We start from the raw sequence: 12,234 nt of genomic DNA, 5'->3' as shown, positions 1-12,234 counted from the left end.
TTATTTGTGAATGAGCGGGAATTTTCTGCCTCAAAACTAATATTAAGTGTTTTACTGAGTGTTCATGTAGGGGTGAATGATTTTCTTGCATCAGAAAAGCTGCTGACTCTCAAGTGTCCTTTGCCCTTATGGGAACTCACAGACCAGATTATGTGTGTCTGTCACCATTTGGGGATGTTCCTTGAACACATATTTGCAGTTCTCTAAACTCTCTGTCTTTTATTTCTAACCATAGTTTAAGATCCTTGAGGGAAGGAGCATGTTTTATGCTTTTTCCAACTCTCCTTCGCTCACAGAAGGAGGCAACAAACGCTTATTTGTTGGATAAAAATATGAAGGGAAATTAAGTGTTCGCTCCCCCTGCAACCCGTTTCTTTATGGAATTCCAGAAAGGTATTACCTTTTACAAACATGGATGGATTTTTTTTTCTTACTTTTTTCTCCCTTTGCGCACCTGATGGGAAATGGGTTTTCAACTCTGGCTGTATATCAGAATCACACCAGGGAGCTTTGGAAAAATATTGATGCCAGGATCTCAGCCCCTAAATTCTGATTTAATTGGTTTTAAGTGGAGCATAAATATTGGTATTTTTAAAGGGCTCTCCAGTAATTCTAATTGTAGTCAGGACTGAAAATCTGTTGGAGCACATAATAGGTATTCACTAAGTATCTGTTGGTTTAAATTTAAATTGAGAGGAGGTGTGACTGGGATTGGGGGGTTGAACACTCCATGTTCACCATGTTCTCTCTCCAGCTCTTAGCAAGTGCCTGATGGTCACAGGCTCTCCATGTAAGTCTGGTGGGACGGTGAGTCAATGTTCAGTTCTCCAATGTGCTGTGGTTCAGCTGTGGTTGCAGCTGTGGAATATTTCTTAGAAAAATTATTATTATATTCAAGTACTCATGTGGAAACATGACGTCTATCTCTGTCTTTGCCGCCTTCTCCTCTTGACCACATTCCTCATCTCCCAGTGGAAATGCCATTAGGGCTGGCACTTTGTTTTGTTCATTACTGTATTTCTAGGGCTTAAAGCAGTATCCAGTATATAATAGCTGCTCAGAAAGTTGTTGGTTCAATATATTTCTCTTTCTCTCTCACACACAAATGCAAATAGAGAATTGCAAAAATAATCATTTTATTTATCAGCCTTCTTATAACAAAACACTGGCATTGTTGCTCTTGTTGGTATAATTTACCCTTCCACTAGTAAGCAGGTGTCACATGCTTTAGAACTAAGGGAAGAACTACTCTACTTTCTTTACCTACCTGAAATCTTAACACTGACTATGCACAGTAATGACTTTTGGTAAAACCAGTCTGAATCAGTAAAAGTTTGTTACTTCCACTTTCTTTTCTATCACATTAATGCCTAACTTTTAATATTAACATATTATTAACACATTACCATATTAAAACATGAATACTTTACTCTTTGTACCTTAGATGTTTTTCTGCAGGAAAGATATTAAGAAGGAGACTAAACTGATGAATATTTCTTAAAAACTGCTTCAAATGTAACACTTCTACCATTTAAAAATGTTTCATTATATAGACAGTGTAGCTTGCAGGAGCAGTGAAACGCAGGAATAGGAGAACTAAGAGAACAGGGTCACAGCTTGGACCAAGGAATGGAGTCAGGAGCTGGAGTCAACTGGGGAAACTGGCCAAGACAGAAGTGCCGAAGCGCTGCAGTACTGGGGTTCCAGAAGAACGGGGTGGGGCGGCACGGTAAATGGGTTATGAGATGAAAGAGATGGTCTTCCTGTCTGGGGGATTTTCCCGTTTCACCCCCCTGGCCTCCTCCCACCTCCACGTTTATTACCGAGAGTCCTAGATACCTGGCCAGGAGTCCCCGAGAAAGCAGAGCAGAACTCAGAAATGGAGCACATAAGGCAGGAATCAGAACGGCTGGCTGCTAATTTCCAGAGGCTCACTTGGGATTTTGTGAGCTTTGGAGTCATAAACCTCACTTAAATTTACAGTTCCTTTATCTCCAAGAAGAGTATAATAATAATACTCACTTCATACAGTTGTTGCTAGATCCAAACGAGATAATGTATATGCAAGTGCTCTATGAAGTGTGAATCACCAGATAAATGTTATATTAGTTGACTCTCACTATTATTAGACTGAAGAATTTGTGGAGAAAGAATTGCCCCTACTTTTTCCTTTGTAGTCCATGAGAGAATGTACCTGCTATAATGGTATAAACACAGTTATACCATACTTCTAACAATTCCATACAGAAATCTGGAAACACAGCAAGTTTCCAATTACTTGGTACTCTGAAACAAGTTTTAATAGAAAGCAAGACAGAAGCCAGGAGAATGAGGGCATCTGCCAGATTTAGGACCAAGGCACAAATTACAAAATGGAAGAACTGGTCCCAAGAACAAGTGGCCAATGGTGAGAGTTAACGTGTTATCATAACAGGTGTTTCTGTAAAAAGTATAGAGGCAATCCAGACAATTCCACTTTTCCACGTTTAGAGGAAGCAAATAGAATGGGTTATTATTATTTTTTTTCAGTTTGTACCATCTAGCTGCCAGTCAGAACTGAACTAACAGATATTCAGTAGGACTTTAGAAATGGCCTTTAAAGCAAAGCTTTTCTTCTAAGTAAAACTCAGAAGGTTGAAATTTCAGATTTTCTAAAAAAAAGGTATGGTTTGGATTAAAATGGAAGACCTGACAACAATTCTTTTAGCTTTTATTCATTTATTATAGAATAAAAATGTTGAAATAGAAAAATAGTAAAAACAAGATTATTATGAAGCATATATTGACAATGAAATTACAGCTCATCTTTGTATTCTGGTATACTAGCTCTGTTTTACTTTGATTTGATTAGCAAAATATAGCTATTCCTCAGACACAGAATAATGGCCTGGAAGAATAGGACCCTCGAAATCTTTTAAGAATCCAACCGGATGAGAGATTGGCAGCTCTGTTTTAAAACTATGTACATTATCGTTTGCCAGATCAAGTTAATGAAATGTTTACTGCTGGAGTGTTATTTTTAAGTCAACAAAAGCATTTTTGCTGACTTGCTCATTGGACATATGCATGCAATTTAACATGGAATTTCAAAATACTTTTATTACATGCACCCATGAAGAAAATAGCTGGGTCTCAAGACTGTACAAAACTAATTCTGACTTTTGGTTCACGTTAATATCAAAACTGTTAGACTTGTCAGATATGTGGCTTTCTATTTTAATAAGATAAAGGCCATAGAGTTCAAACTTCTTTAGTTTAAATCTCGCACACTTAAATATTTCTTTGTACAGTCTCTCAATATACTTTTCCTCTCTCATCTAAATCAGGGTTTCTCAACCTTGGCACTATAGATATTTTGATATCAATATATCAAAGTCTTTGTTGTGATAATTCAATGTCCTGTGCCTTGTAGGATGTTTAGCAGCATCCCTGGCCCCTAATCACTAGATGCCACAGCACCACCCATCCCCAGTTGTGACTACCAAAACCGTCACTAAACATTGCCAAATGTCCCCTGGAGGGCAAAAATGTCCACTGCTGAGAGCCACTTAACTAGAGGAAGAACATTCTCCTCCCTCCACTTAAGTTCTTGGGCCCATACCCAACACGACTTCATTTTATCTCAGTCAATCTCTCTCTCTCTGTCCATCTGCAATCTGTGATTCCCATCTTCGACAAACTAACATCTCAATTCTCCCCATTAAAAAAATGTAAACATACTAATCAACCAACCTCAAATAAGTTCTGCAATTCATGCAGCTACTGACCTCTTTGTTTTCTTTCACTAGGAACTTTTAAAAGACTAACCTTCACCAGCACTTCTCAAACTGTTGTTAAAAATAATCAATGTTGGTGATAAAATTTTTCTTTATTTTTTTAAAGGTACAAAAACCACCAGACATACATATATCATTATTCTCTTTAATTTACAATGGTATATCTTTATGTCCATGGAATGGTGGGCCATATAGGTAATGCAGCAAGCTTCATGAAAGACTACCTGATCCTACGATATATCACAATCAATTTACATACTGATGCATGGGCACCATCTATCAACCATCCTGTTGATATAAGCTATTTTTACATCTTATAATTTCAACATATTTGGGATATTTGGTTCTTATTAAAATAAAAATGATTTAAATTTTCTATCTTGTGGACTCTTACAAAACTTAAAAACACATATGAAAGAAATTTCATTATCTTATAGCAATTAATTCATCTGTGAATGCATTTCTTGCTGTTTACTTTGGTCTATGTGCAAACTGTATCTCATGAGGTCCTATTAGTATCAAAGCATTGTGATACAGTTGTGTTCTGTGGTCACACTGGTGTGAGCCTTCAATGTGCTTTATGGATATATGCATATACCTCTTATGATTTTGAGAGAAACTCAGAAGGTTAAAGAGGAATTTCAGACATTTAAAAAAGTGCAGTTTAGCTAACTCACTTTATAGAGACTTATCTTACTAGACGACCAATTCCATTTTTGGAGCTCTTTAAATGTTCTAAAGCAGTGTTTCTCAATCTTTTTTTAGAAACTATGACATCCTTTAGGATGATTTCTCACTCAATCTTCTCTCTACTCCAATTAATCCAAGTCTCACTGAGCTTTACTTTTGGAAGTCTATGTTTTATAAAGAAACAAACATTTTGAATATGCTATTTCTAACTACATATGTCCTGCACCCCCACTTCCTATACCTTCCTCATGGCAAACCTTTTAAATATTTATATTTAACAAGATTTAGCTTGTTCCCAGTAAATCTTTTCTTCCAAGAGCAATATCCTCAGTTTATTCAGCTCTGGAATCTCAGTTGTCCAAATTCCTCATCATTATGGTCATTTGTTTGTTAATATCCCGTTTAAAACATGTCACTCACATCTAAATGCATCATTTCATATGTGCAAAGAATTATGGGACTATTTCAGCTTTTATTCTGCACACTATGTTTTGGGCTGGTGTTTGGAATAGAATGTCCTCAATAAATATTAGCTATATATATGATTCTTGACTTTATCATATACCTAAACTTAGCTTCTCAATCAGGCAGGATTCTGAGTAAGAAATAGGTTTTTCTATTCCTCCTACACAACTCTTTCCTTCCTACATGCTGGGATGCCTCCCCAGTAGTGGTTAAAGTGGCTGGCCAGAGAGGAGGCTTAGTTTATCCGGCAAAGGTGCTCATTTTTTCTAAAAGCACCTGACGGGAGACATTCTCGGCAAAGATCCTTTGAGAATAGAAGCCCCCTGGCAGTGTGCAGAATGACTTGCAGTGCCCAGGGATAGAAGACAACTGACTGCATCATAAATTTACCAGAAAGTTAATGCAAGTGGTAGAACTTCACAAACCTTTAGAGTTCACAAAAAAGTTATCCAGGGCTCATGAGCTAATGCAGACTAACTGGTGCCTTCTGTTTCTGCTCTGCCATTATCTAGCAGTAATAAATGGTTTAATCCTAAAAATATATTATGTGGTTTTCAATCTTGGCTCAGATTACTTATGGAGAAGACAAAATATAACCTTTAATTTGGTTTGATAAGACATCCTACATAATAAATAAATGAATTGCTACTAGTAAAATTGTACTCAACGAATACATTTTTGGCTCCAAAACAATCACATTCCAATTTCACTTACAAAAAATCTGCTTAATCCAATTTGTGATGTGCTTCCAGAAATACGGATCAATTATTTGCTACCTGAACAGTTGGTAGAACTGTTTTATTTTACCCTGTGCTTTACACCTGAACACACACATACACACACAAACATGCATATATACGCATGTTCATGCTGATTAACATATCACAGAAGTCAAGAGGTTAACCAAGAAAACAATAAAAGAAAATCTATTAGGTAACTGATTTATATCACATAGTACAGGAGTTTTTCCTCTCCTGGCCTTCCTCCAGCCTGTTTTCAAACCAAATTCACGTTCTCACTTTCTTTGGCAAGTTCTTCTACATTCTGAAATTATTCCATCAGATTGTCTATTCTCCTTCGCTTTCATCCTCTGATTCTACTTTTCTCAGTGACTACTGTAGAGTCATATGGAATATTGGTTTGAACAGTTGGGAACGGAGATTCTAGGTGAACGATGTGATGCTTCAATTTCTTTACATCAATTTTAGAGATATCTTTCTTGGCTACTTCAGTAATTCCAAGAAGTTAGAAAACAATTCCCTTGAGAAATTGTTTTCAAAAGGCGCTACAGGCAAGTGAGATATACTGACTGCAAAAAGGCTTTGAATCCTCTGAAAGAAAGGCATTTTTGATACATTCATTCTTGTGTTTACCATCCCTGATGGACATAGAACAATGACTTCCCTCATATTCATAGAGTGGGTACAAAAGCACAGCTAACGTAGGGACACTTCAAAGACGTCCACACTACACGTTCTCATCCAGTACTGTGCATATTACTTTGATGTAGGAGACTGAAAAACATGCTTAACACAGCTGCCTTCGGCTGCAAGCCCACATTACATGGATTTATTTATTTTTTATTCCTGTATAAATTACCATTTCATAGGGTTGGGCTGTTCCACTGTCATCACAAATTTTTTAAGCACATTTTTGAAGGATCATTCTACGAAATACTACATATGGTATTAACAAAGTCATGCAAATGAATGGTGGTCTGGGTACGACCATAGTTAAAAACTTCAATGATTCTAAATAGTTTTAAAAATTACCTGAATGAAATTTTATACGCACTCATACATACACAGCCTCATTAAATTGGTGGAAGCAAAATGTATAGTAAGCGTGACTGGTATACGAAGATATCACAGTACAACAAAGAAATGGAAAAATGTGTACTTACATATAATGTTACCAAAGAACATAAGAAAAAGATATTCCAGGCAAATAGAAATGAAAAGAAAGCTGGGGTAGTGACACTTATATCAGACAAAATAGACTTTAAAACAAAACCTGTAACAAGAGACAAAGAAGGGCATTACATAATGATAAAGGGAATAATCCAACGAGACGATATAACACTGGTAAACATCTATGTGCCCAACATAGGAGCACCTAAATACATAAAGTGCATATTAACAGACATAAGAGCAGAAAATGACAGTAACACAGTAATGGGGGGGACTTGAACACTCCACTTACATCAATGGATGGATCATCCAGACAGAAGATGAATAAGGAAACATTGGCCTTAAATGGCACATTACACCAGATGGACGTAATGGATATATACAGAACGTTCCATCGAAAAACCACAGAATTCACATTATTTTTGAATGCATATGGAACATTCTCCAGGATAGATCACATATTAGGCCACAAAATAAGTCTCAATAAATTTAAGAAGCCTGAAATAATACCAAGCACCTTTTCTGACCACAACAGTATGAAACTGGAGATCAACTACAAGAAAAAAACTGGAAAAGTCACAAATATGTGGAGACTAAACAAAATGCTACTGAACAACTATTAGGTCAATGAAGAAATCAAAGGAGAAATCAAAAAATGCCTGGGGGCTCGCCTGGTGGTGCAGTAGTTAAGTTGGCATGCTCTGCTTCGGCAGCCCAGGGTTCGCGGGTTTGGATCCCAGGCGTGGACCTACACACTGCTCATCAAGCCATGCTGTGGTGGAGGGACACACACAAAATAGAAGAAGATTGGCAGAGATGTTAGCTCAGGGCCAATCTTCCTCAAGCAAAAAGAGGAAGACTGGCAACAGTTGTTAGTTCAGGGCCAATCTTCCTCATTGAAAAAACAAAAACAAAAACAAAAAAAACCCAAATATATGTATATACACATATATAAAGATGCCTGGAGACAAATGAAAATGAAAACACAACATACTAAAATCTACAGAACACAGCAAAAGCAGTACTAAGAGGGAAGTTTATAGCTACACAGGCATACTTCAAAAATAAGAAAAATCTCGAATAAATAATCTAACAATACACCTAAAGGAACTAAAAAAGAAGAACAAAGGAAGCCCAAAATCAGTAGAAGGAAGGAAATAATAAAAATCTGAGTGAAAGAAATGAAATAGAGACTAAAGAGACAATACAAAAGATCAATGAAACTAAGAGCTGGTTCTTTGAAAAGATAAACAAAATTGAAAAACCTTTAGCTAGACTCACCAAGAAAAAGAGAAGCCTCAAATAAATAAAAGCAGAGGAGAAATTACAATGGATCCCACAGAAATACAAAGGATTATAAGAGAAAACTACAAAAAGCTATACTCCAACAAATTGGATAATCTAGAAGAAGCAGATAAATTCTTAGAATCATACAACCCTCAAAAACTGAATCAAAAGGAAATAAAGAATCTCAATAGACCAATCACCAGTAAGGAGATCAAAACAGTAATCCATAGTCTCCCAAAAAACAAAAATCAAGAACCAGTTTCCCTGGTGAATTCCACAAAACATTCAAAGAAGACTTAATACTTATCCTTCTTAAACTCTTCCAAAAAATTGAAGAGGAGGGGACACTTCTTAACTCATTCTACAAGGCCAACATTACCCTGATACCAAAACCAGAGAAGGACAACACAAAAAACGAAAATTACAGGCCAACATCACTAATGAGTACAGATGCAAAAATCCTCAACAAAATATTAGCAAATCTAATACAACAATACATTAAAAGGATCATACACCATGATCAAGTGGGATCAAGTGGGATGCAGGGATGCGTCAACATTCACAAATCAATTAATGTGATACACCATATGAACAAAATGAAGTATAAAAAAATCACCTGATCATCTCAATACATACAGAGAAAGCATTCGACAAGATACAGCATCTACTTATGATAAAAGCTCTGAATAAAATGGGTATCGAAGGAAAGTACCTCAACATAATAAAGCCTATATAGGACAAACCCACAGCTAAAATCATACCTAACGGTGAAAAATTGAAAGCTATCCCTCTAACAACAGGAACAAGACAAGAATTCCCACTTTTGCCACTCCTATTAAGGTAGTATTGGAAGTCCTTTCCAATTAGGCAAGAAAAACAAATAAAAGGGATCCAAATTGGAAAGGAAGAAGTAAAACTGTTACTAGTTGCAGATGACATTATTTTATATATAGAAAACCCTAAAGAATCCACCAAAAAACTATTAGACGTAATAAATGAATACAGTAAAGTTGCAGGGTACAAAATCAATGTACAAAAATCAGTTGTGTTTCTGTATACTAACAACGAATTAGCAGAAAGAGAAATTAAGAAAACAATCCCATTTACAACTGCAACAAAAAGAATAAAATACCTAGGAATAAATTTAATCAAAGAAGTGAAAGACCTGTACACTGAAAACTATATGACATTGTTGAAAGAAATTGAAGACGACACAAAGAAATGGAAAGACATTTCGTGCTCATGGATTGGAAGAATTAACATAGTTAAAATGTCCATAATTCCTAAAGCAATCTATAGATTCAATGCAATTCCAATCAGAATCCCAATGATATTCTTCATGGAAATAGAACAAAAAAAAGATTCTAAAATTTATATGGAACAACAAAAGGCCCCAAATAGCTAAAACAATCTTGAGAAAAAAGAACAAAGCCGGCGGCATCACAATCCCTGACGTCAAAATATACTACAAAGCGATAATCATCAAAACAGCATGGTACTGGCACAAAAACAGATACATAGGTCAATGAAACAGAATTGAAAGCCCAGAAATAAAACCACACATCTGCAGACAGCTAATCTTTGAGAAAGGAGCCAAGAACACACAATGGAGAAAAGAAAGTCTCTTTAATAAATGGTTTTGGAAAACTGGACAGCCCCATGCAAAAGAATGAAAGTAGACCATTATCTTACATCATACACAAAAATTAACTCAAAATGGATTAAAGACTTGAATGTAAGACCTGAAACCATAAAAGTCCAAGAAGAAAATATAGGCAGTACACTCTTTGACATCAGTCTTAGCAGCATCTTTTTAATTTTTTTATTTTTATTTTTTTTGTGAGGAAGATCAGCCCTGTGCTAACATCTGCCAATCCTCCTCTTTTTTTGCTGAGGAAGACTGGCCCTGGGCTAACATCCGTGCCCATCTTCCTCCACTTTATATGGGACGCCGCCACAGCATGGCTTGCCAAGCGGTGCGTTGGTGCGCGCCTGGGACTTGAACCGGCGAACCCGGGGCTGCCGCAGCAGAGCGCGCGCACTTAACTGCTTGGGCCACCGGGCCGGCCCCAATTAGGAGCATCTTTTTAAATACCATGTCTCCTCAGGCAAGGGAAACAAAAGAAAAAATAAACAAATGGGACTACATCAGACTAAAAAGTTTCTGCAAGGCAAAAGAAACCATGAGCAAAATGAAAAGACAACCCATCAACTGGGAGAAAATATTTGTAAATCATATATTCGACAGGGGGTTAATTTCCAAAATATATAAAGAACTCTTACAACTCAAAAACAAAAAACAAACCCGATCAAAAAATGGGCAGAGGATATGAACAGACATTTTTCCAAAGAAGATATAAAGATGGCCAACAGGCACATGAAAAGACGTTCAACATCACTAATTATTAGAGAAATGCAAATCAAAACTACAATGAGATATCACCTTACACCTGTTAGAATGGCTATAATTAACAAGACAAGAAATAACAAATGTTGGAGAGGATGTGGAGAAAAGAGAGCCCTTGTACACTACTGGTGGGAATGCAACCTCTTGCAGCCACTATGGAAAACAGTATGGAGATTTCTTAAAAAATTAAAAATAGAAATACCATACAATCCAGCTATCCCACTACTGGGTATTTATCCAAAGAATTGAAATCAACAATACAAAGAGTTCTATGCACCCCTATGCTCACTGTAGCATTACACAATAGCCAAGACATGGAAGCAACCCAAGTGCCCGTCAACTGATGAATGGATAAAGAAGAGTGGTATATACACACACACACACACACACACACACACACACACACACACACACACATACAATGGAATACTACTCAGCCATAAAAAAGACAAAATTGTCCCATTTGCAACAACATGGATGGACCTTGAGGGTATTATGTTAAGCGAAATAAGCCAGACAGAGAAAGACAAACACCGTATGATTTCACTCATATGTGGAAGATAAACACACACATGGACAAAGAGAACAGATTACTGGTTACCAGAGTGGAAGAGGGTGGGCACGGTGAGCGAAAGGGGTAAATGGGCACATATGTATGGTGACAGATAAAAACTAGACTATTGGTGGTGAGCATGATGTAATCTAAACAGAAACTGATATATAATAATGTACAGCTGAAATTACACAAGATTATAAACCAATATGATCTCAATAAAATAAAAAAATAATTACAATAAAATACACATAAAAACAAAAGAACAAACAAACCTGTGAGGATGCTACCATGTTCCCGTTTTGCAAATTCAGAAAGGTCAAACAGCACGCTGGTGTTTACAGAGTTAGGAAGTGGTGGAGCCGAATCCACCTAGGTGTGGTAGACAGCAGAGCCCATGCCCAGGGGTGGGAAAGAGAACACGGAAATGTTCATTGTCCATCTCCTTGAAGCTTGCTTCATGCCCTCATTATTAGTTTATCTTGCCTCCTGAGGGCTAAATTATGATCTTTAGCTGAATAAAATTGAATGAATTTTTATTATGTCATAAAACAATAGGCTCTTTCCTCCAAATTTGGGTTTTTATTCTTGCTTTCTAACTTGTTTGACCCGACGCCTATAGCTTTAAAGTCAACAAGGTAAAAAAATGGGCTTTACTAAAGTTACCAAAAAAAATCCAGTTTTCTCAAGCCCTCTAAAAACTGCAGGTCCACATGATAATAAATCAACCTGTGCTTGAAAGCACAAGTGTATATACTGGCACCCAATTCAGCTAAGATAAAAATGACAAGTCCTTCAATGATAAATTGTCCTCTCCATATTATCCAATGGAAATATTCATATTGTCCAATACCTACAAGCAATTAGAAGGACTGAGTTTAACTTTCAAATTAAAAGGCCATTAAAATGGAGCCCAGTTCCCCAATCTGTCTGTGAAAAATATTCAGAGAACCTTCTTGGTCTTAGAGCTTGGAAGGAATATGGTATGTATTCTCAGATTTCCTTTTATCACAGAGCAATTCGGCCAGCTATTTGGAACTGTAACTACAAGAAACGGTGGGATAAAATGAAATGGAAAACTACGCAGGATCTTTTAAAAGTTATTTATCAGTTATACATTATCAGTCAAGGACAGCCAAACTTGAA

General features: G+C 36.6%; 1 protein-coding gene across 3 annotated transcripts in view; it reads right to left on the bottom strand.

Moving 5' to 3' along the window:
- CMSS1 (cms1 ribosomal small subunit homolog) overlaps positions 1 to 12,234 on the bottom strand; it is a 353,891-nt gene that overhangs the window by 180,493 nt on the left and 161,164 nt on the right. The window lies entirely within an intron of this gene.

The sequence above is a fragment of the Diceros bicornis genome, chromosome 15 (genome assembly GCF_020826845.1).
Source record: "Diceros bicornis minor isolate mBicDic1 chromosome 15, mDicBic1.mat.cur, whole genome shotgun sequence".
NCBI classification, from domain to species: Eukaryota; Metazoa; Chordata; class Mammalia; order Perissodactyla; family Rhinocerotidae; genus Diceros; species Diceros bicornis.
Note: the sequence above shows the minus strand (reverse complement) of the source record. Positions and strands in the feature narration are given on the sequence as shown.